The sequence below is a fragment of the Mus musculus genome, chromosome 14, assembly GCF_000001635.26.
Source record: "Mus musculus strain C57BL/6J chromosome 14, GRCm38.p6 C57BL/6J".
Lineage (NCBI taxonomy): Eukaryota > Metazoa > Chordata > Mammalia > Rodentia > Muridae > Mus > Mus musculus.
The window spans coordinates 63645448-63669853 of NC_000080.6; the positions used below are offsets into that span (position 1 = coordinate 63645448).

The 24406-nt window shown below is 44.5% G+C and overlaps 1 protein-coding gene and 1 long non-coding RNA gene across 2 annotated transcripts in view; both read left to right on the forward strand.

The window, feature by feature from the left end:
* Positions 1–24406, forward strand: part of Xkr6 (X-linked Kx blood group related 6) — a 239177-nt gene that overhangs the window by 38918 nt on the left and 175853 nt on the right. The gene's annotated exons all lie outside the window — the stretch shown is intronic.
* Positions 4049–20735, forward strand: Gm38524. Its single transcript, XR_383495.4, has 3 exons — positions 4049–15479; positions 17138–17583; positions 19747–20735. It is a non-coding gene; the product is annotated as a predicted gene, 38524 (long non-coding RNA).

Genomic DNA, 24406 nt, shown 5'->3' on the forward strand with positions numbered 1-24406 from the left:
GTAATTGTGCATTCTGTAAGGCTTTTTCCACTTTTTGTAAGGCCTGGTTAGCAGCTAGAGTAAGAGTCCTAGGGGAGGAGATATGAGGATCTCCTTCTAAAATACCAAACAAAGGCCTTAACTCAGCGGAAGGAATCTTTAAAAAAGGTCTGAGCCAATTAATATCTCCCAACAGCTTTTGAAAATCATTTAAGGTATGGAGGTGATCTCTTCTTATCTCTACCTTTTGGGGCACAATCTTATCTGGGGACACCACAGAGCCCAAGAATTGTCCTGTATCAGAAATTTGGACCTTTTCTGTGGCTATCTGTAAACCCCACTGACTTAAAGTTTTAAGTAGAAAAGGATATGCCTTTTGTAGCATGGTAAGGTCTTTATGGCACAGGAGGATGTCATCCATGTAAAGGAGCAAAATTAAAGAGGGGAATTGTTCCCTCACTGGCAAAAGAGCTTCTTGCACATAAAGTTGACACATAGTAGGACTATTGGACATTCCCTGTGGTAAGACCTTCCATTGATACCTCTTATCAGGTTCCATGTGATTAATAGAGGGGATGGTAAAGGCAAATCTGGGCCTATCTCTTGGACACAAAGGTATAGAAAAGAAACAATCTTTAATATCTATAATAATTAAATTCCAGCCACGTGGTAAGGCGGAAAGTACAGGGAGACCCCTCTGTACTGGGCCAAATAAGTTCATTTGCTCATTAATGGCTCTGAGATCATGGAGCAGTCTCCACTTTCCTGACTTTTTCTTAATTACAAAAATTGGAGTATTCCAAGGTGAGGTAGATGGCTCAATATGGCCTAGTTTTAATTGTTCCTCTACCAGTTGAATCACAGCTTCCAGTTTTTCAGAGGATAGGGGCCATTGAGGAACCCACACTGGATTCCCCGTTTTCCATGGTATGGGCCGTGCTGCCCCAATGGCCGCTATGGAAAACCCAGACCCTGTCTGTCTTGGTTTCCATTAGGTAAGATAGGCTCTATCCTTCCCTGTTCTTGATGTCCTAACCCTTTTCCTTCTTTATAACCCATCTTTGCCATGATATTTTTTGCTTTAGTTGAATACCCTCCCGATGGGGCGTTTTCATTGGACAAAATAAGGCCCAAATGCTGCATAATATCCCTTCCCCAGAGGTTAACCGGGAGTGGGAGCACATAAGGTATGAATTTCCCTTGCTGTCCTTCAGAGGATTCCCACGTCAAGGCAACGGAGCTTATAGTGGGACATGATTGATATCCTAGGCCCTGTAATGAATGAGATGACTCTGTGGTGGGCCATGCTTTGGGCCACCAATGTGTAGAAATTATACTTTTATCTGCTCCGGTATCAAGGATGCCTTCAAACTCTTTTCCGTTGATCTTAAGGCGGAGCTTAGGTCTATCATTTAAAGATACAACCAAATAGGCAGAATCATTTCCTGAGGAGCCCATTTTCTTTATCTCAGGTCCTGCAAATTTCTCCCTGGTATTATCAGGGAGGAGCAGCAGCTGAGCTATCCTATCTCCTTTACTAATAGAAAAAACGCCTTTAGGGCTTGAGCACAGGACCTGTATTTCAGGGGAATGTTGACAATCCATAACTCCAGGGTGGACTACTAAGCCCTGTAAGGTGAGTGAACCCCGGCCGAGAATAAGGCCCATGGTTCCCGGGGGCAAGGATGGTATAGGCTCCACTGGCACCGGCTGAATACTCATTTGAGGCATTAGTAGGAAGTCGGAGGCGGCACGCAGGTCCACCCTTGTGGGTCTTCCTGGGTCGCCTCTCTGACTGCTTCCTGGGTCCTGACAAACCGGTTCCCATATCTTTGAGGGCCCTGGGACCGAGGGCCCGATGACCCGTTTTTTGGCACATAAGCTGATTGACTATCAGGTGGGGGAAGGACTCTGCCCTTTATAACCCTCACAGAGCGACACTGGTCAGCTCTATGATAACCCTTGCCACACTTAGAGCAAAGAGTGAGAGTCCCTCCCTGTTTATCTGGAGCTCTGCAATCTTTCTTAAAATGCCCAGGCTTTCCGCAGTTAAAACATGTCCTCTGATTATTTCTGTCCATGGAGCGGTTTTGGGATTGAAGGATGGCAGCCGCTAAACCTGCATTGCTGAGAGGTCCCCCAAGCTCTCGACAGACCCTGAGCCAGTCTTGTAAGCCTTTGTTCTTTCTTGGGGCTATGGCCGCTCGGCACTCCTTTGTGGCTTGCTCATAGATGAGCTGTTCTATCAGAGGCGCAGCTTGCTCTGACTCTCCAAAAATACGCTCTGCTGCCTCTGTCATTCTGGCCACAAAATCTGAGAAGGATTCCTGAGGTCCCTGGATTATCTTTGTTAACTGCCCAGTGGTTTCACCTGCTCGGGAGAGCGCCTTCCAGGCCCTAATAGCCGTGGAGGAAATTTGGGCATAAGCTCCCCAATGGTAGTTTGTCTGATCAGCAGAATAAGCTCCCTGACCCGTTAACAAGTCAAAAGTCCAATCTCTCTGCTCTGGAGTCAAAGCAGCTGCGTTTGCTCGGGCCTGCGCTTGTGCAGTTTCATGCCAAAGAGCTCTCCATTCCATATATTTGCCCATACTAGGGAGAGCGGCTTTTACAACCGTTTGCCAGTCGGCAGGAGTTAGTGCCATGCCAGCAAGCCTGTCTAACTGCACCAAGGTAAAATTAGCATTGGTTCCGTATTTACGGACCGACTCGGCGAGTTCTTTAATTTGTAAGTATTCTACCGGAGCGTGGACACGCCCACCCTCGGCTCCTTCAAAGACTGGAAATGCCTGTTGTATTTTCCTTTGTTCCTCTCTGGGAATGAATGAGTCTGCGCACTGCCTCTCTGCGCACTGCCTCTCTGCGCACTGCCTCTCTGCGCATCTCTCTGCGCATTGCCTCTCTGCGCATCTCTCTGCGCATTGCCTCTCTGCGCATCTCTCTGCGCATTGCCTCTCTGCGCATTGCTGACGCACTACGCAGGGCGGGGGCTCCGCATAGGGCGGACCTTGAAACCGACTGCCGGGAGGTTGAACAGTACGCTGGCTTTCGCCAGCCGCTTTTGGCTTTTTTCTTGACCAATTAGCTGGCTGGTAATGGGCTGCTTCTTCCTCCCAGTCTGTTTCCTCAGAGGAGAATTCTTCATCTGCTTCAGAGCTACTAAGAGCTGGCTTCCTGAGCTCATCTAGTGACGAGTATCTCCTAGAGACCTCCGCTAATCGATCTTTTTTCTTTTCTTTTTTCTTTTCCTTCCTTCTAATCTCTCCCCAGGTATTCTTACCTGACCTAAACTTTTCCTCGGGTTCAAGACCCTTGGAAAGGCCTGTATACTTATTTTGTGTACCATATTTTCTCTTTGCTCCTACTCTCTCTCCCCGCTTTACTTCTGATAGATTGCCCTGAATTTCATCCAGAATTTTCAGCCCTATCTTAATCACCTGATAACATGTGAAAAGGAACAAAAGGGCTCCTAACATTAGAAAAAATTCAAGGCCAAACATTTTCCACTTTACTTCTGATAGACTGTCTTGAATTTCCTTAGAAAGTTCAAGGCCAGGCGTACCTCGTAAAGCTGTACTCACTGGTACTCTCGTTCCCCAGCTGAAAAGTTCTGAATTCATGCAGTTGAATCCTTCTTAACAGTCTGCTTTACGGGAACCTTTATTACCGCGACCCGCAGTTCTGGTTCTGGAATGAGGGATCTTCCTTGTGCCGGTCCCGAGTTTTCTTGTATTTTTTCGTCCCGGATTTTTTCTCGTTCCCGGGTTTCAGCACCAATTCTTAATAGCGTTCTCACGCCCGGCCAGGAAAGACGCAACAGACCAGAATCTTCTGCGGCAAAACTTTATTGCTTACATCTTTGGGAGCCAGGAGGGCAAGCGCCCAGCGCCCAGCCCCAAAAACGAAAGCCCCTTCAATAATGAAACCGAAACCCCTTCCCTATTTAGGAGAGTTATATTTCGCCTAGGACGCATCACTCCCTGATTGGCTGCAGCCCATGGCCGAGCTGACGTTCACGGGAAAGGTAGAGTACAAGTAGTCATAAAATACCCTTGGCACATGCGCAGATTATTTGTTTACCACTTAGAACACAGGATGTCAGCGCCATCTTGTGACGGCGAATGTGGGGGCGGCTCCCAACAAAACTTGCACAGCACGAATGATCCACTTTGTTATTTGTTTTATTTATTTTTGTCTAGGGGTGTGTGTGTGTGTGTGTGTGGCCATTATTGGGTGTCTTCTTGAAATAATCCACTTTAAAGTGACCTGTTCTGAATGGGCCATTGAGATGACCTAGTGGGTAGAGGTGCTTGCCCCCAGTCCTGATGGCTTGACCTTAATTCCTGAGACCCACACAGGAGACCCACACACTTAGGCTACATGGTATGTACCTGCCCACCCCCTCCCCACAAAACACAAATGAAGAAATCAAAAATATCTTTAAAATGAACTACTCTGGCATTCAGTGTTGTAGTGAACAACCACCACTTCTGACTAGCTTAAAAACCATGTGTCACCCTGCACCCACTGAATAATTATCCTATTTCTTCCTATTTCAGCTCTTGACGGCCACAAGTTTGCCTTCTGTCTGCATATTTACCCATTCTAAATATTTTACATAAATGCGGTCTTTTATATTTGATTTTGGTCACGGAGCATAACATTTTGTTTGTTTATCTACCTGTGAGTGTGTGCCTGAACAACAGTTCACTGCATAGATAGATGCACCAGTTGTCCATGGATGGACGTTCGAGCACCTTGGTCTTTTTGGCTGCCCTGAACAGTACTGCTGCTAGAAGCAACCACACAGTGACACAGCGGTTCTGTCTTGGATGTATCCTATAGCTCTGAGAAGGATGTTTATATTACAACAGCTTTATTCATAAAGCGTTGGAAGTGTCATGTCTTGAAAGGGGTCCTGTTTACATGAGGTATATACTCACTGAGTTGAAACCAACGATAATGTTTGATTTCACTGTTGGCAAATTTTAACTCATTTTACAAGAAAGAATAGAGCAAACTGTGAATCCTAATTTTCAGCAACTCCAGCTGCTGTGCCAAACTAGGGGAACAGGAATAGAAGGAAAGTAGTTAGCTGTACTTAAGGCTTGAGATGCAGTGGTAGCTCGGCTCCTGGGGTAATCGTGGGCATGGGTGGATAATGGGATTCTTGGTGTACTTTGAAGGTTGAGCTGATTGGCTATGTTGACAGGTATGATGGCTGGCTGATGGACATGGATACATTGTCAGGAAAGACAGTTGTAAAGGGTGCTAAGAGTTTTGATGGGGGCGGAGCTGCCATTTAATGAGCCGAGAGAGCCTGCGGGCAGATGCGTGGGAAGGTGGGGAGTCTTGAGTTTGCACAGAAACCTGCCAGCGATTAGGAATCAACTTAGGACCAGAAATATAAAATACAGAGTTGTCGGTGTGGCACTCAAGATTGAACAAGCGCTAACAGAGTGAGTGGGCAAAGCAAATCTAGGTGCCAAATTCCAGGAAGCAGATGGATGAAAAGAAGCCAGTAAAAGAGAGGGATGGAGGGCAGAGGCCTGGCGAGTGTGTGAGGAGTAAGTCAGAGTGGGGTGGCATGCTCTTGTCACTGTCTCCCTGTCAGGAAGGTAGCTGGTGGAGGTATTTTAAAGCCATGTTTAGAGCACCAACTAGAGTACCTTGTTTAGAGACTGGTGCCTGAGATTAATTTACCCTGTGCCGTTAAATGTATTTTAGGGAACTGCTTGCTCTGGGTTCTGTGTTCAATAAACAAGCGTTTCATGATCATGTTGGTCCCTCTGTGGCTTGCTCTCATGAAAAGGGTGCGTTAAGCAATTGAATCAGTTATCTGGCTTCCTGGGATTGTGTACCAATCTCCAACAAGGTTGTTTGCTGGGAAGAGTGGTAGTTACTGGTTACAGGACTCGTCCCTTCAATGTTACTCACTAAGCCCTGCATTCTGGGTAGAGTCCATAACAAGGGAGTTCAGAGATAGCTCAAATGGAGTCCGAGAGGATGTCAGCTTCTTAGAAGTTCAAGTTACTGTAGTCCTCTTTGGGGACAGAGAGTGCTTTTCTCAGGAGACATAGCCCTGATGTGCAAGCCTGATAGTAAACATATGTGAGACTTTCCTTAGTTTGGATTTTTATTTTGACAACCAGGAAAATGGAAAATGAACTAAAACATGAATGAAAGAGTTTTATTCTTTTTTTCTGACCTCCTTCCCTCCCTTCTATTTCCTTCCCTCTTGTTTTCTTTGTTTTGAGAGGAGATCTAGATAGCTCTGTAGCTCTAGCTGGCCTGGTGCTTGCTGCATAGCACAGGCTGCCTTCCCCACCAGCTCTCTGGCTTCAGTCTTCTGAGTGCCAGGACACCTGAACATCCCTTCTCTCCTTTCTTTTGCCTTAAGTGTCAAGGTAGCGCTTGTCAGAGGCCAGACCTATCTGTTGGTTGTAAGAAATACAGAAAGGCTGAAGTTCCTAGCAGGCTGCAGGCCATTGGACACAAGCAGGGAAGCACCGTAGTGGTATTGTCTTGTTCATAGAAATGTGTTCAGTGTGGTGAACCTGGCATTAGCCATCATAACAGGATCCTGGACATTTTATGAGGGTTGCTGACTGGAAGAAGGATCAGATGGTAAAGCACAGAGTAGGTGTGTGGATGGGGAAGGGAGTTGAGGATGGGGAAGGAGAATAGAGTAGGGTCTCCATGTGTCCAGCTTATAGCACAGCCGAGGATTGTGGCTTCTCTCTTTAGATCAAGAGGTCAGAGCCAGTATCAGGAGGCAGAAATTACTGGACAATGCAAACCTTCAACTCCATATACCTACAGTGAATATGGGTAACCTTTCAATCTGCCTGATGCCTCCTTTGTCTTGGTGGGAACTTGACTTTATAATCTGCCCTCCCTGTACCACTTTATCTTTCAGGTGGGGCAGAACCTAGCTGGAGTCTGTGTAAGTGAAAAGGAGATCCAGGTTCATTTCAGACAGTCAGGCTGGAACTCTTTTCCCGGCCAGTGACTGGCTGATACAACTGTGGTCAAGGCATAACAGAGGCTGTGTATTTTATTTTTTTATTAAAGAAATTCAAGAGATTAGTGAGAGAGAGAGAGAGAGAGAGAGAGAGAGAGAGAGAGAGAGAGAGAGATGTGTGGGAACCCACAGGGTCCAGAAGAGGGTGTCAGATCCTGGGGATGGAGTTATAGGTGGGGTGACTGCTGGGTATGGGTGGGTAACTCTGGTCCTCTGAAAAGGTTGAAGTACTCTTAACCCTGGAGCCATCTCTGCAGCCCCGGGACTTTGTATTTTAAAGGAAAGGATTTATTTAACCCACAGTAGTGAGGTTTAGGGCTTGTGCTGGCATGTGCTCAGTTGGTGAGCATCAACTGTGGTGTTCCACCATGATGGAAATGTAGAAAAGGAAGTGAGTGCATTTGAGGAGCAGGACTGGTTCACAGCTACCCACTCTCAATGCCTGCCTGATGCCCTTTCTTCACAGTCAGTGAAGGGGCCCCTCCACAGACTCCATATGCGTCTCAGTGGAGACTAAGTATTCAGAAGATGTGCTGGAGATCTTGGGACACAAGGAGTCTCCCTTTAAAAAAAGATTGAAAACAACAGAGAAATTGTTCTAGTGGACATGGCCAGATGTGCACACCAAGCCTGACCAGCTGGGAGGTCTCTGGAGCTAATCCATCCCTGTGTGCTGATGCAGAGAGAAGCTGGGTCCCAGATGATCTTTAACACTTTCAAGGGGCTGGACTTGGGGACTTACTGAATGACACAGCAGGTGAGTCAGCCTCTGAGTGAATCCATTAACATAACAACAGGGTGGGTAGACCAGTTTCTAAGGGCTGCTCTGAAGTGGTTCTCCAGGGAAAGGGTGGCCACAAGAAGACATGGGAGTCCAGCACTGGCTGAGTTTAGGAAGACTAGGTTTATGTCCTTCGTAACTGGGAGACTCAGGGTTTGCCATTCTCTTTGCACAGCAGACACCTTCTGAGGTTGAATCTTGGAAGGAGGTGACGTCAACCTCAACTGCAGGACTCTGCTTCTGGTCAAGGGCCTGTGTCGAGCATACACCCACGCCCCACAGGCCTTAATTAGCTCAGTATCTGTTCTCTGTGTAATCTGTGCTTTTAAAGCTTGCAGAGAGGGGAAGGTACTTTACCAAACTTTTTTGTTGTGAGGGTGCATTGGTTTAGGGAGATGGGTTTCATAGGATTAGATGTCAAAGATTTAATTGTAGTAACTTAATAACATTTATCACTTAGTTGTTCCTCTCAGAAAATAGGTCATTTACTCAAGCTTTGCTAGTAAGGAGTGCTTCAGGGGATGCAATGAAATGTTACAACTTTGGAAGTGATAACAGCGTAGACATTTCTTTGGAACTTGAAATTTCTGTGCAATTTGAATTGAGACTACTTTCTTTATTATGTTGAAGTCACAAGAGCAATTTCAGCAGCCACAAGAGGAACATGAAAGTAGGTAGGTGTGTCTGCTGGGGATTTGTGAGTCTTCCTTCTGATGGTAAATGTCCGTCCAGGCCCACCCTTCCACCCTGCCTATTGTTACTGGTCATTTTTCTAATGACACTACATCTTTTACCTGTGTGCTTGCTTGCTTGCTTGCTTATTTATTTATTTATTTATTTATTTATTTATTTATTTATTTATTTAACTCTGCCTAGCTCCAAGCTGTTGGTTAATGGGGGACAGTGTGTCTGGCATTTCCTGTCTCTTGATGTAGCATTGCAGTTTTTATGCACGGTGCCTTTGTGTTGTTCTCAGGAAGCTGTATTGATCTTTCCTGGGGAGCGACAGACTCCAGAGCGTGGTCATTATGACTCTGCAGTGAAGCTTATCAGTTCTGTGTTTCCTGCCTAGGAAGCGGCCCGCCATCTGCTCTGCAGTAATTATTCTCATATGCAACCATAGAATTGTGTTTTGGAGACCTTAATGTGTTACGTTCCCCAGCTCCCTTATTTAAACACTTTAACCACCACCATCCCTAGAAATGTTGGCCTTGATATGCCGTGAAAATTGTGCCCTGCTGCCATGCCTCTGCCAAGGCTTCTCACATGGGTGGCTTGCTGGTCTGCCTTCCCTCCACTGTGTGCTGACTCAGCTCCACTCTGGTGTTGCCGTCTCGAGGATAATCGCTCAGAGCACGCTGTATTTCATTACGTGCCAGACCCCAGGACCAGGGCAGCCAACCTGCTGTAGCTCTAGCCTTTGCCCTGCCGTCCTTCTCCTGTGGCTCCCAGTGCTGCCTTCTCCCTCTGCTTCTCATTCTTGTCTCACCTCAGCCAACCCTAAAGGGTTCTTGTGTGGGTGGAACTTGGTTTCTGTCATTGCTTAACCAGTTGAACGATCAGTTGCAGGACTTTCTTGAGCCATGACAGATGTATTCTCATTCTGTTGAGGAGCCAACGTATGGCTGTAAATATTAGTGGGGTTCAGTTTGTTGTCTCCACATGTATCTAACACATCCTGCTCAAGATAGGATGATATAAATTGTTTTGCTATTCTGTGAAGCATGGGCCTACATTTTTCATCATATTGATTGATTAATTGATTAATTGATTGTGTGAGTGGCACATGTGCCATGGTATATGCTTGATGGTCAGATGACAACTTGCAGAAGTCTGTGCTTTCCTCCTTCTGTCTCGTGAGCTCCAGAATTGAACTCAGGTCATCAGGCTTGGTGGCGAGCACCTTCATCCATTGAGCCATCTTGCTAGCCCAACTTTTTAAAAAAATTATCAAATGTTGTTTCCTTATGCTATTTGATAACGTGTAATCACTCCCATTATCCTTTCTTGCACCCATTCTATGCTGATCACAAACACTCCCCCCTTCGACCTTTTATCCTGTTTTGAATTTAGATTCCACATCTAAGAGAATGCTCACCTGTTTTTCTGAATGTGACTTATGTAACAAAATTTCACTTTTCTTTATGACTGAATAAAATTCCGTTGTGTATGTATTTGTTCATTTATCTGTTGGCTGATGCCTGGGGTAATTTTATAACTTGGGAATAATGCTGTAATAGTGTGTGTGTGTGTGTGTGTGTGTGTGTGTGTGTGTGTGTGTAGAGCATCATAGAGTATGTGGGCTTAAAGTTTAAAATCCTGAATCAATACAGCACTCGAGTAAGTTGCCTATTTTATAGCTATAAAGAACATACCTGCATGTTTATTTTTTCTGCTTGATGTTCCTAGTATGCCAAACATTATTAGTGTTGTATGTGGTTTCAGACAGTTGGGCGTCTGTGATTCCACGGTGGTTGTGGGAGCTGCTGGCTGATGCAGACTGTGTCCATCTAGGATGGTGGTATTAAAAGTTTTCCCAAAAATTTCATTTAGATTTTGAATTCTGGCTGCTATTGTTTGGTTGTTTTTGTTATTTAGAAGTAGTTTGTATCTAGTGTGTTTAAACTCGAGGTATGTAATAGTGACATAGCTGCATTTGTGACAGCTACTGGTGAAGATACAGCTAGCTGGTCAGGGCTAGTCTTCTGGGGAGCATCAAGTGTCATCTCACTTTATATACATTTTCATGTGTGTCTTTTAAAAGTCCTGCCTATTAGTATACTTAGTGTGTACTTAGTTAGCTGTGTGTTTAATAGTACGTTAGCTGTCAGTTTAAGCCTCTGATTGGGAGAAAACATTACACAGATAGATGAGAGATAGAAATACATGTCCCAGGGACTCACCAACAGAGCAGGGTGCTCCATGAGTCGGCACATTTTTAGGATTGACTAGAATGACACGCACACAAGCTGTATGTAGACATGGAGTTTTTGTCAGGTGCTCACTCCTTTACAAATGCCTGCTTAATCCCATGCACTGTTGGTGGGAACAGAAAGTGATATGGCCGTTGTGGGAAACAGTATGGCTGTTTGTCAAACAAAGGAATGGAATTACTATACAATCCAGAAATTTCACTTCTGGCTATCCATACTAAAAAACGGGAAGCAAATACTTAGACAGATATTCAGGCAACTGTGTTCACAGCAGCTGTAGCTGAAGGTGCAGGCAGCTGCAGAGCCCCTGCATGAGTGAGTGGAATATGATCCAGCTTCGGGAAAGAAGTTCTGCTGTGCGTACTGCACCTTGTGCTGCTGTACTGATGAACCTTGAGGACATTATACAGTGAGCAGGCCACAGGACTCCTAAGCATTGTGTGCTTCCACTTTGGAGGCACCCGGCGTCGGCAGCCATCAAGTCAAAAAGGAGGGAAGATGAATGGCTCAGTGGCGGGACTTGGGCTTTGCAAGGTGAAAAACTTGGTGGAGATGGTCTCATAACCATGTGAGTGTACTCAGTCCCACGGAGCTGGGTGCCTATGCAATGATTAAGATGGGAAACCAAGCTGTATCAGTTGCAGAGTGTGCTTTAGGAAGGTAAAATGACCATGGTATTGGGAGGTGAAGAGGCTCTGTGAAGCAGATGACACAAAGATGGCAGAATGTTGGTACCTATGAAGAGTGGGTGAGGGTTATCAGTCAGGGTCAACTGTGCTGCTCTGTTTATTTTAAAGTTCTTGTTGTCATTCAGTTAAGAAGACTACTTGCCTTTTCCACGACCAATGAGTGAGTGCCTCAAGAAATGGAGAAGTGAGCTGGCATGAGATGGAGCTGGTCTGCTCCTTAGAGCAGGAGGCTGAGGGGAGAGCAACTGGAGAGCGAGGGAGGGCAGGTTTTCTGCAGACAGTTAATTTTGTGGTGCCCAAGTGGAACCAACCCCTTCAGTTTGTTTTCTGATTTACACACGTGCACCATGACATAGGTGTGTGCCTATACACTAAAATAAGCCTCTCCCTCTCCCTCTGTGTGTGTGTGTGTGTGTGTGTGTGTGTGTGTGTGTGTAAGTTGGCAAAGAGGGGGCTGAAAAGATGGCTCAGTGGTTAACAGCAAGTACTGTTCTTACAGAGTTTAGTTCCCATCACCACACTGGGCAGCTCATAACCCTCTGTAGTTCCAACCCTGTGGGGATCAGTTAGTTACCTCTGGCCTGGCGGCATTTGCATTCCGGTGCGTATAACACCCATGTACATAACTAAAAATGAACCCTTAAAAGGCTAGCAAAAGGGCTGGTGAGATGGCTCAGTGGGTAAGAGCACCCGACTGCTCTTCCTAAGGTCTGGAGTTCAAATCCCAGCAACCACATGGTGGCTCACAACCATCTGTAACAAGATCTGACTCCCTCTTCTGGAGTGTCTGAAGACAGCTACAGTGTACTTACATATAATAAATAAAAAAAAAAAAAAAAAAAAAAAAAAAAAAGGCTAGCAAAAAATAGCTTGCTTCATTAGTAGAATAATACTGTTTTCTAAAATAACTTTTGTATTTCCTTCTAAATTTGTATTCATAATTCTAGTGAAATATGAGTCTATTTTGTCCTACCTAACAGAATAAGGTGAGATTACTTGGTGCTTCTTTTCATTTACTAGATTGTATTAATAATAATTTCTTTTCTATAATGTAAAAATGGCATTGGCAAGAAACTTTTAGCATCTACTAAAATGTCAAAATGGAAAGAAGAGAGTATTTCGTGAAGTTTGACAATGAACCACATACAACCCAAGGGAAGAGGCTGCCAGCGAGTGACAGGTGTGAGAGTTGGTAGCACAGTGACACTGGCAGCAGTTTAACACAGGGGCAGCACTCACATCCAGGGGCATAGGAGCCGTAGCCAGGGCAAACCCAGCAGGGGCCTGTGCCTCAAGCTCAGGTCAGGAACAGGAGTGGTGACATCAGAGCAGAGTCTCTGTCTGGGCACACTCAGCTGGCCCTAGGACAGTGGTCCTGAGGGTCGCAACTCCTTGGGCAAGCCTGTCTTTAAAAATATTTACGTTTCAATTCATAACAGTACCAAAATTACAGATATGAAGAAGCAATGAAGATAGTTCTGTGGTTGGGGGGTGGCACCACACCATGAGGAGCTGTATTAAAGGATCTAGCATTAGGAAGGTTGAGAACCACTGCTTTAGGGGATAGAGGGAAGCCAAGAGCTAGAGATGAAGGTACTGAATTCAGTTCTGGCATTGTTGATGGCAACCCAAGTTGCTCACACCTATTAACTGAGTTAGGGCAGGTTTTCTTCAAAATTGTCTTTACATTGCCCAGCCTGATGTGTGGGCGATGTAGGAAAAGATACCACATTTTGGTCTCAGTTCCTACCTGGGATGCTAATATTCATCCTCTGCTGAGCCACCTCCTGTCCAGCCTTTATGTCTTAACTCAGACAGTCTTCTTCCCAGTCCTCAGTCAGGACTGTGTGTGATCCAGAACCTGCGGAAAGACGGGGCCCAGAGAGGTCCAGAGAGGCGGGGCAGAAGGCCAGTGGGGTCCTGACGAAGTCCTTCAGGCATACCCTTCAGCCCTAGTGCTTTTCCTTCATGAAAAGTAACATTTCACACCATTGAGTGTGCCTGATGGTTTGTGCAATGAAAGCAGACATCCCTAGCAGTCTCATGTTAGTTACATGCCGTGGTGTAGTCAGTTTCCGGTAAACACTTAATGAGTGATTCGATGCTATCGGAATGTGTCAGTCAAGAAATTGGTGAATGGAGGGGATTGGGGGTTGTTCTAGTGTTGGCAGCATGATGTGCTTATGGGTTGGAAGGAAAATGGAAAGGGGAGGAAGGGGTGGAATAATGTGTTCAGGGGACTTGAGCAGAGAGCCTGAGAAGGGAGGCCTTTGTGTTGCCTTGAGGGAGAGGGCTATCAGTAGCAGCCTGCCATGGACATATGCTGTTTGTGTGGGTGAGAGCCTCAGGACAGGTGCCTGTGGCTTTCTCTAAACCTCGTGTGTATTTGTGGTCAGAGCAGTATGGCATAGTTCTATTTAAGATCATCACTTGGAGTTGGATTCTGATGACATCAGTGTGCCTGTGCTTCCTGCCATCCGGTTCAGGTCTGATCGGTATTGATTTGGGGGCAGCTCTGAGGACTGTGAAGTCAACAAGGGGGCTTTCTGCAGCATGTTTAGCTGGACTCCTACTTGAGAGGCAGGTTTTCTTCCCTGATATATTACTGGGAGGTTTGTCTCCAGTCCTGTATTTCATTTGTAAGGAAGGATAGATGTCTCAGAATAAGACATGATGGAACATACTTGCAGAGGTGCAATCCTTGAGAGGTCCAGCAACAGCATGGGGTTTCTAGATTGTTTGCATCTTTGGGTGGAAGATTTGCCTAGTGATTCTCACTAATTTTATAGCACACACTGTGTTATTGAACAGCCTAAGACCTTGGAAGGAAAAAGCTAAGCCTTGTTACATGCCCTGTATGTACTGGAGTCAGTAGAATAAGTATATGCTGGAGTTGTGCAGACTGAAGGACATTAGAAGAAGCATGAAGTGGCCAAGTTCAAGAAGCATGGTGGCCAGGCCACACCAGCAGTTCTCATCCCCCTAGTCTTTGCCACGCCAGCTTCTCTCTAGCGGTGCATGAATTCTCATGTTCACAGTGTCTCACATTAGACATGACTGAGAGCCAGCAGTTTCTGTTCATTTTTAATATAATCTGCGGAATTTTGAAATGCTTAGTAAAGTACCCAGGTAAAAATTTTGCTAGAAAAGTAATAATTGTTCAGGATACAAAAATTATACTCTAGAACCACAAAGCAGTCGGTGAAAAGCCGTTTTCCTGGGATAACAGCGTCTCAGCCAGCCATCCACAGAGTGCAATTCTTTCCTGTCTACTCTTTTCTTACTCTTACTTTTTGCCCTGCTTTAAATAAGCAATTCACTGTGTTTCTATTCAGCAGCAGCAGCAGCACCTGTGCACCTTCTAATGTACCCAGGGCGTGTTTCCATAGCAGCAGGAGAGGTGGCAGCTTCATATCTGCTTCATTGTGGTTTTACATGTTTTAACAGTAATGCTACCATATACCCGTTCTGTATCGCTTGGATGAGTCAATGCTTGCCTTCCCTGGAGAAGCACGCCAGTTCCCATGTTCCCATGTTTCACTGTGGTTGAAACCAAGAGTTCAGAAAACTGCTTCTTATTGCTCAATATTGTACTTTGCTTTCTCACCCTCGTATGTATGTATGTACAAATACATGTGTATAGAAGTAAAAATGTTAACTTTTTTGTTTTAATTTTATTAGTGTCATTAAACATAAAAATAAATATATCATAATTTCAGAAAAATGAATGAAGTATTATTTTGACTTTGTAGTCCAGACTTGGAATTCGATGATTGTTACTTTTCCAGCTTTTAAAAGGACAGAAAGGGAGTCTTCCAGGGAGACTGCAGCTGTGTGACTGTGTGCAAGCATGTGTGCGCTCATTTTTTCTGAAATCAAGTTGCTTCTGATACTTTATATTTTAGTGTCATATTAGAGGCTTCATTTCATGATCATTTGTTCATTCACGTGTGTTTTTATTTTTAGCTCTAAGCAAAAGACATGAGGCCTCAGCTGAATTGAGGTGGCTTTGAGGTCATCCGATTTCTAGACGTGTGCGGTCACCTGGTCCTGAGAGCCCTCCACACAGAATGGTAATGGCAAAATTGGAGGGATGGAGAGGGGCCTCATGCCCCTCCCCTAACTCTGCCCTCCCCCAACTTTTAAGTGTGTTAAAGAAACAGTATTTAGAGAAAGGTCTAGGCTTGATTTCTGGGAGAGACTAAGATTCTTTGCTCAAATTCAAAAGGTGTTCTCAGCTGCCATTAACTCAGAGAAGGGGCTCTCTGTGTCATTTCACATCCTGCACTTGATACAGTACCATTGTAGCTTCTGATATTATCTCACAAGTTTACTGCACGTTAGCCAGACTTGAGAAGTTGCCTCATTGCTGAGCTCCAAGAGGGGGCAAATTCATCCCAGTCTAGTGGACCACGTGGAAGACAGCCTTCAAATTGTTTGTAACCCAGACGACAGTTGCATTTTGAAGCAATGCCTTGTTGCTTCTTGTGTTTCCTTGCATGGATGCTCATCAGCACGTCTCTCACTTGACTGTTTGCTCTGCCTATAACCCCATAACCATACATGTCGAGAGTGTCAGGATTCAGAGAACATTTCCAGCCCTTCATGTATGTGACAATTTATGATGAGTGAAACCTCCCATGGAGCTCTTACCTGTGTCTCTGCTAGCTATTCGCAAGATTACAGACCTCTTGGAAGGGAGAGCGCTGAGCTCTTGGTTTTCTATAGAATGGTGCTCTGGCTTAAGTGGCATGGTTTCTAAGCCACAGTTAGAGGAGTGGATCATATGGTTCATTTTTGTGCATTAACAGTGTCTTAGTAGAAAGAGGCAGAGCAGTATCTTTCTGAAGTCACAGTTTCAGCACTAGAGAGACATGAGCAACATAGTGAGCGATACTGTCCTAGATGTGGGGTGTGGGGAAAGTCTTAATGAGGAGTCATTAAGAAATCAGTAGTACCAGCTCTACTGATGCCTGTATAATTAGAAATTGTAATCTCCAGCCGGGCTTAGTGCACGCACCTGTTAGCCCAGTACTCCTGAGGCAGAGACAGATCAATCTTTGTGAGTTCCAGGCCATCTGAGTCTACATAGAGTTCTAGGTTAACCAGGGCTACGTAGTGATAGCTAGCGCTCGCTCTCCGTCTCTGTCTCTGTCTCTGTCTCTCTCTCTCTTACACACACACACAATCTAATTTCTTTTTACTCAAACAACAGGTTTTTTTTTTTTTTCAATTTCTTTTTCATAGAAGAAAGAAAGCGAAGCAAGCGCACTTGCCTACACTGTGGCCCTTTTTGAGGTTAGAAGGACTTTAATGTCACGTGCTAGATGTTAGTGCACTGGAGGACAGTCAGCTAAAAAGCAGCTTCTAAAGGTGTGTGTTATCCAAGAAAAAAACCTGTGGCTTCATTTATGCACCTCAGTACCTTTGCCACAGTGATCACTTCCAGGAGAGAAAGACAGGACTACTGCTATTTTAAAGACTTAGAAATGTGAAATGGTATTGACCCAGCAAATATTAAACAAACAGGTGGCACATATGAGTGTAGTTTGATATTTATTTTGCTGTATGGAAACTGCTTTGTTTTAAAGTAAAGCTTAAAAGCTAATGTAACACAAGGAAAGCATTGATGTTGAAATGTTTTGAAATTTGTACAAGTAAATATTGACCTTTTCTGAAAAGTCTTTTTCTTTGCCCTTGTTTAATTTATTTTCCCTTTTTTGTTTTTTAGGTTTGCAATTTTTTTTGGTGATGGCATGTTCAGAATCTTGGATCCCTAAATTGAATGTTGGAAATATGTAGGAGCCTTGGAAATTATGTTGTTTTTATATATTAATGTCTTGGTAGGTGAATTAGTAGACTAATAAATGTATGTAAAGGAACTCCACACTTGTAAGGTGACAGGTGTGTCTCAGGACTGTCCCCTGTCTGGGTGCTGTGCTCTGGAGACAGCTCTGCCGTGCAGCTTCTCTGTGGCCCTCTCACTATCCTGGGCAGGCTGTGGGATTCCTGCCATGCTGCTTTGGTTAGCTGGTTTGCTTTCCTGCATCTATTGCAGTGTGAGCTCCTTAGATCATAGGGATCATTGATCAGGAGTTTTGAAGAGAAGAAAAAGCATCAAGTGACAATCTTAAATGCAGTGACTACAGAATTCCTACCTGGAAATCATCTCACAAGGTCTGTATTAGAATATGTAAAATTTTTTAAACTAATATATGTGTAGCAAAATGCCGCCAGTTTTTAAAATCAGGCATTATTGTAGATCAGAGGTGTTTGTGTCGAGGGAATAAGGATGGCTGTTTTCACGTTCTTCCTGTCTCCTCCTTGTCAGTTGAAGAGTTAGTGGGAAGGGGTTAGTGGTCTGTGGAAAGAGGAAAAGACAAGGCTTGAATTTCCTGAAAGGATTAATTTCCCTAAAACAAAACAAAACAAAACAAAACAAAACACCAAACACCCGTAAGTGGGTTTCCTTCCCTGTGTGGGTGGGAGAGTGTTCATCTAAGGACAGATGGATGGTGGTGTCGGGTGCAGAGTAGAGTCGCTGTAGTTATCCTTGGTGATTCCTTGTCCTTCGTCTGCCTCCTGCACCTGCTGGAATTCAGAGACTTGAGGAAGCTCAGTTACTTCATCAGTGTGAAAACTGTCCTAACTGATTGCAGGGACCACAGTTAGAGAGGACAGCCTGGAAGGGGGAGGGAGCTCAGGAGAGCTTCTGGTGAGTCGGCCATTGTTCCTGGACACCATCCTCACCTGCAGTCACTGCTATCCTCAGATTTCGGTGAGGAGGTTTTCAGAGACTGAAGAGCTGTACCCTTGTCAGTGGCCCCCTTCTAATTAAAATGTAATGACATCATCTTCCCTCCAACGTTCCCCTCCCTTTTCAGTGGCAAGAATTAGATGATTGTATTTAATGGAAAACACTATGTAGATTTAAAAAAAATTGTTACATACCAATCTCAGCATGTGTTGCCTATTTAGCTGCTTTCTGATTTACAACTGGCTTTAAAAAACTCTCCTATGGCACTTCTGTCAATAGAGGTTTTCTTTTAGCCAGTTCTAGCCACAGTATTGATTGGGCCTGGGTATCTGATATACCCAAAATGAATTAGCCAGCCAGAAAAAACTTTGTCCCCATCAGAATAAATATTTTAAAGACCTTCTTAGATTCTGAAAACCATGAGTACAAATGAAAGAGACTCAAGAAAGAGAAATCCTTAGAAGCCTGACAGCACAAAGTGCTGGTGGGCTGCAGACTGACCTTCACAGAGCAGATCTAAAGGAAGGGAGGGGAGGAGAATGCTGGAATGCCCTGAACATGAGGCATTTCATGTTGTCATAGCTGGTTTTCACAAGCCTGTCATGGAATTTAAGAATAGTGAGACCAGTGTTTGGAAATATTGATGTATTCCCTAATGGTGAGTTTGAGTTATTATGGCATGTTCTAAGTGTGTTTGCAGCTCCATGATAAACTTAACTTCAAATAAATGTCTTAAATACCAGAGAAAATACATTATCAATAAAATTCTTTTGTTCCTACTGTATAACTTTACAAAATTTTGTAGACTATTATGTATAGTGGAGAACTGAAGGCATGAGTGGGGTCACATTGGCCACCTCCTAGAAGCTTCTGAATAAAACTTTTTGTAGTACTGAGTAGAGAGCATTGTAGTATCTCTCATGGGAAGTTTGTCCCTTGGTACATCACACTCCACAGAGAACAGATGAGTGTGATCCTCATGTTACTAACAGAGGGATCTCGGAAGTGGAGCAGTAGCCTGACACTTCCGGGAAAAAGGTAGAGAAACTCCATGTGGAAGCCAGCTGAACGCTGGGGCTCCTTCACCAGCCCCACATGGGCGGGCACATTGGCATGCAAGGATGGATGCCCAGTCTTTGTGGTCCTCATCACTTGCTCTGACTTTGATCAGCTCCCTCAGTGATTGGGACCTCCAACTTGAAGGCTGTCCACTGCACATAAGTCTGCAGCCACAAGCTGGAAGCCTCTTAGAGAAAGTGGACAGGCTCTGCAAAATCCATTCTGCAGGACAAGTGGCAGAAGCAGAGTGTGAGATACGCTGCATGGTGTGCCTTTCATTGATGACTCTTCATTCCATAGTGAGTTGAATAGTAGTGCCTTGTAAGCACGGACAGAGCAATAATTCCCCCTGAAGTCTGCAGAGGTTTTCTTAAGTGTGACCTTTCTTATGTCAGCATATTAAATTATTCTTAAATTATGTAATAGTGACTGGAATTTGGGATTCTGATGTGACTTGTAAATTTGAAGTGCATTTTCAGGAAAATTGTCAAGATTCCCAGGTGACTCCTTTTCATTCCTTGCAGCCGTTCTGGTATGTGATCCTTCTTGAGTTTGTCAGTTGGGAGGAGACACCCTTTGCCTTCTGTTCTGACTCGGTAGCTGCCTCTGGCTTGCACTACTCAAAATCTCATTTGTTAGAGGTCCATTTGGACAGCTCTTGTGGTTTCACATCCACAAGAAAAGAGGGTCCTGCATGCCTCAAGTACATGGCTTCCTGTGGACCATAAACACATCAAGTACAAGGGGTTCCAGGACCTGCTGGACTTCTGCTACACTGCCGTGCTCATCCTTCCTGGGTAACTCCATCATGGTTCCTTCCAGCTCCTCAGAGTGGTCCTGCTTGGCTCCTGAGTCCACACAGAAGTATCAATACGTAGTTCACCCCTCTTCTTTACCCTCGTTAGGTTGCGTTCTGCTGATAACAGGAGCTTCGTGTCGCCTTGATGAGGGACTCATGCCTGATGTATTTCCATCCTCCTTCCTGAAGAGAAGCAGCGCTTTAGACATAGGGGCCTTGGCTGTCTGAGGATTGTCTCTAGAAAGTTCACAGCACTGTGTTCTAAATGTGGCCTCTCAGTGTGCTGGTCACTGCCATTGTGGTTGCCAAGGAAATCTTTCTCAACTGCCATGCACTGAGCCTCAGAAGCCCAGTGTGCCTCAGGCATGGGAAGATCCAGAGTTGACTTATGAGTATGGAAGCTTGCTAGGACCTGAAGAGAGCCAGAGACACTCCTGTAGAGAAAGTGTCTGTGTCAGCAAGATTTGTCCAGAACCGTTGACCAACTTTTTAAACCCACATGAGCCCGCATTGAACCTATGCAGACTATCCAGTGCATGTGTATAAGTCATCATTTAATCTTTTGAAAAGTGGGTTACACTAACCTAAGTTTTTTACATATAAATTTCAGAAGCAATACAGATGTGTTTTGTGGAAAGGCTATATATACTGCTTGTAATAAATTTCTGACTCTTGCTTAATAAAAATTAAATGGCCCAATTATGGAAAACCCAACACTTGAAATTTTTTTTGGTGGGGTGATGGTAAGTGCATGGCTGTTTTTACTTTTCCTGTAATATATGCATATTCTCTGCAGCAGCTGCATATAAATCCTGTGGTCAGGGGTCATATGTTTTCTCCAGAAACTCTTAAGCTCTTGGCTGTAGTCGTTAAGTGTTTAGGGTACTGGAAATTAATCTCAAGGTTGTCTGTGAACATAGCAAACTTTGTCCAAGCTTTATCCTGCGAAGCTCCATACTGTGAAGGGGGTTTTAATAAGTAAGGGTGAGTGGGGGGTGGACTCAGAGAGAAAGAAAGGAAAGACCCCTGTCTGGAACAAGAGTAGATCAGCTTATGTGCATGTCTGAACCCAGTCAGGGGCTCAAGGGTGCCAGAGCTCCTGTATGACTGACTGCAGCAGCACATTCAGCATGCACACACAACAGAATACAGGGGGAAGGAACACAAGAACATGCAGAAACTGCACCGTAAAAGATGGAAGTTTTAATCTAGGAGTGAAGCTCTTGATGGTCAGTCCCAGCCCTCAAAAGGTGAGGAGGCTTGCCCTGTATCAAGGACAGTTGGGGCTATAGAGTGGATTCCAGCCAACAGCTTTCAAAAAGCAAGACAAAAACCAAAATGTATACCCGTTTCTACTGTATGTTAGGCATGTAAAATTGTAAGTTTATACTGTTGAGTTCTCTTAAAGACATTTGTACAATTTCTCATTGCCCTTTGAAGTCAAAAGCCTGGGAGATGCTGGTTCTTGGCACTGTAGGTCAATATTAACAAGTTGACTGAGTTCTGCTTAAAGGACTTTCAGGTCCCTTAGTAGGGTTTCTGAGACCAGTCAAGGGGATTGTGACCATTCCTTTAGCACATAGTATTAGCACCTTTATAAAGCAAATCTAACAGTGTAGCAGTGTCAGCATGGAACCAAGAACTTTCTGGAAATCTCTCACATTACCAGAATGTTAGAATTCAATGGAAAACACAGGTGATGTAGATTCCTGACAACACAAAACTTGCAGGAAATGATTTATACCACCCTGTGGGTTACAGTTATTAAATTTGTGTGTGCAAGTGTTCACACTCAAGCCTGCATGCACGCTACAGCCTGAGTGTGGCGTCAGGGGCTAGGTTGCAGACATCAGTGCTCCTCTTCTACCACGGGTTCTGGGATTGGACGTGGGTTGTCAGGCTTGTGTGGCAAGTGCTTTTACTCACTAAGCCATCTTCCTGGCCCGGATTTATCAATTTTTAAAATTTCTGCTCATCTGTAATATCAAGTTTAAGGCTGATTTTTGTATGCCATTATCTTCCTTAGCTGGACTACTTTTATTAATAAGCTTTAAAGAACTTAACCAAAATACATTGAAGCACCCCCAATGCCTTTGGGACGTATAGCCCATCTTCATCTTCCCAGTATTGGTAGTTTCTAGAAAAATTTAAGTGCAATAATTCCATTTCCATACCTTGTCTACTCATGGGCCAGCCACGGTGCTAAGAGAGCCACTTTCTTGGGAAGACATGGCTTTTCCTTGTCTTCAAGAGTAGGGGTGGATATTGTTCAGTAGCTCTTACAGGCACAGCATTCAGAACAGGCTCCATGACTTCTGACCTGGTACATAGCACTCTTGGAGTTTCTCCCTGACCTCTTGGGACTGTGCCAAGTTCTTCCTGGCTTATACATGGGAGGACATTTGTTCTAGCTAAGTGTTTTCCTTAGAATTTTTTTTAAAGAGACCCAACAGTGAATTCTTAATCCCTGGGCTGTGGTTAGTGAGGCAGTTGCTTCCTCCATTCATTGGAAGTTAAAAGCAACACTGAAATTATCAAATAAATGAACTCGACTGCAGGGTTGTCTTGGACTCTGTGTTGAGTTGCTCTGTGTCCTTCCCCAGAGCTGTGCAATCATCACTGGGGCAATCCATGGAAAGTATTACTTAGCATTAAGATTTTGAACCAAAGAGTTTTAATATTCCTAAATTACAGCAAAAATTATTGTTCAATACCTGTTGAAATACTTTTTAGAAATACAGGATCTAGAAACTAATGGTTTTGTGATTTTTACTCTGAAGAAGAAGCACAAGTTTCTTTGCATCTTTGATGACTGCCTCAAGCAGGAAGCTTAGCTGTGTCTGCGTTGCTCCCAAGATGTTTATATTTGTGGTTAACTGGCAACTTAGGTTTCTCTTACAAATTGGAGGTTTGGTTTGGTTGGGTTTGGTTTGGTTTCTGTTTGGATTTCTTCATGGCCTTTGTAGAAATCCAAAATCTAGATCACAAAACAAGCTTTCATGCACTTTCCAAAGCTTTTTGTGGACTCCTTAGAATATGTCAAAATACTGGAGACATTGTAGAATGGCTCCCATCTGAGAGAAATGCAAACAGTGTGGCCTGAGTATAACCTGTGGGTGGTTCGGGGCTGCCCTCCGCTCTCCGTTTGTCTGATTTGGCAGTTGGAATTTCTTGATTTTACCAAGGTGAAGGCAGGTGTTGGAGTGCTTGCTGCTTCACCCGTCTGCCAGCATGAGCAGAGTTTTTACAGCTCTCTAAGAAGCCGCTGTAGCGAATTGTAGTTTCTCCTTTCTAGGTATAAAATTTAAAATGTCTTTAAATTAAAATTGAGTAAGATTCATTCAGTATCTGCCATTTCCTCTAGAAAGGAGAGAAGAAAAGTAATAGTAAAAGCTTTGCCATCAGCAGGTGTCCTAGAAGCCCATTTAGAGTTGTGCTCATCATTGTGGTACATTGCTCTGAACATCTGAAGAAGAAAATAAACATGAACGCTTGGGCTTGATAAAGAAGAAGCCTGTGAAAGGACCATTCCTCTGCAGGCCTTTCTGGTCATTCTTCTGTCACACTGCTCTCTTTGGAGGAAGCTGCAGACCATCTTGTGAGTTTAGAACCAAGGGCACCAGAAGGAAGGAGGAATGGGCAGCCAGGCAAGAATGAAAAGTAACTCCTTGGGGTATAGGCAGGGTCAGTACTGGGGTGTCTTTATCGCTGGCCTGAACTGTTGGGTTCTGCATCATCATCTTGCTTGTTGGGAACTCTTAGGGTGCACTAGCACTTGTGAGGCAAGTGCATTGTGAACAGGTAGGTGTTCTGCTATCCTAAGACTCCAAGGGATGGTGGAAGGTAACTATCTCTTGCCATATTGGCAACTGGAAGCTCTCTCTTTTCCATCTTGTTTCCTCCCACCCTTTTCAATGTGAACTACACCAAAAGCTTCCTTCCAGAAGCTTGTTGAAAGACTTGGTTCAGCTGGATGTACATCCCTTCCTTCTTGCATTGATGATGTTTTCTAGGTCGCAGGCTCTGTCTCAGTCTCTTGGGAACAGACATGAGCATAGAGTTTGTGTTTGGGAAGAGATAAACTTGGTTTAACATGTTTTGAACTTTGACTGACTACTGGCATGGCAACACAGGAAGCAGACCCCTGACACCGTGTGCTCAGCATGCTGTGGGAAGACCGGGGCCATGTGTGGTGATGGTTAACAGTGTTAGGGTAGGTGTCCCTCAGAAGGTGTGTCTTGAGAAGTGTTTGTAAACTTCTCTGCATTTCCACCTATTACTTGGCCCCGATGACGCATGCACGTCAGCTGGGGGACAGCCTCTTGTCTCTCTGTGCTTGCCTTGCCTGACTTCCCATTACTCAGCTCAGACATCAGCTCCAGGGC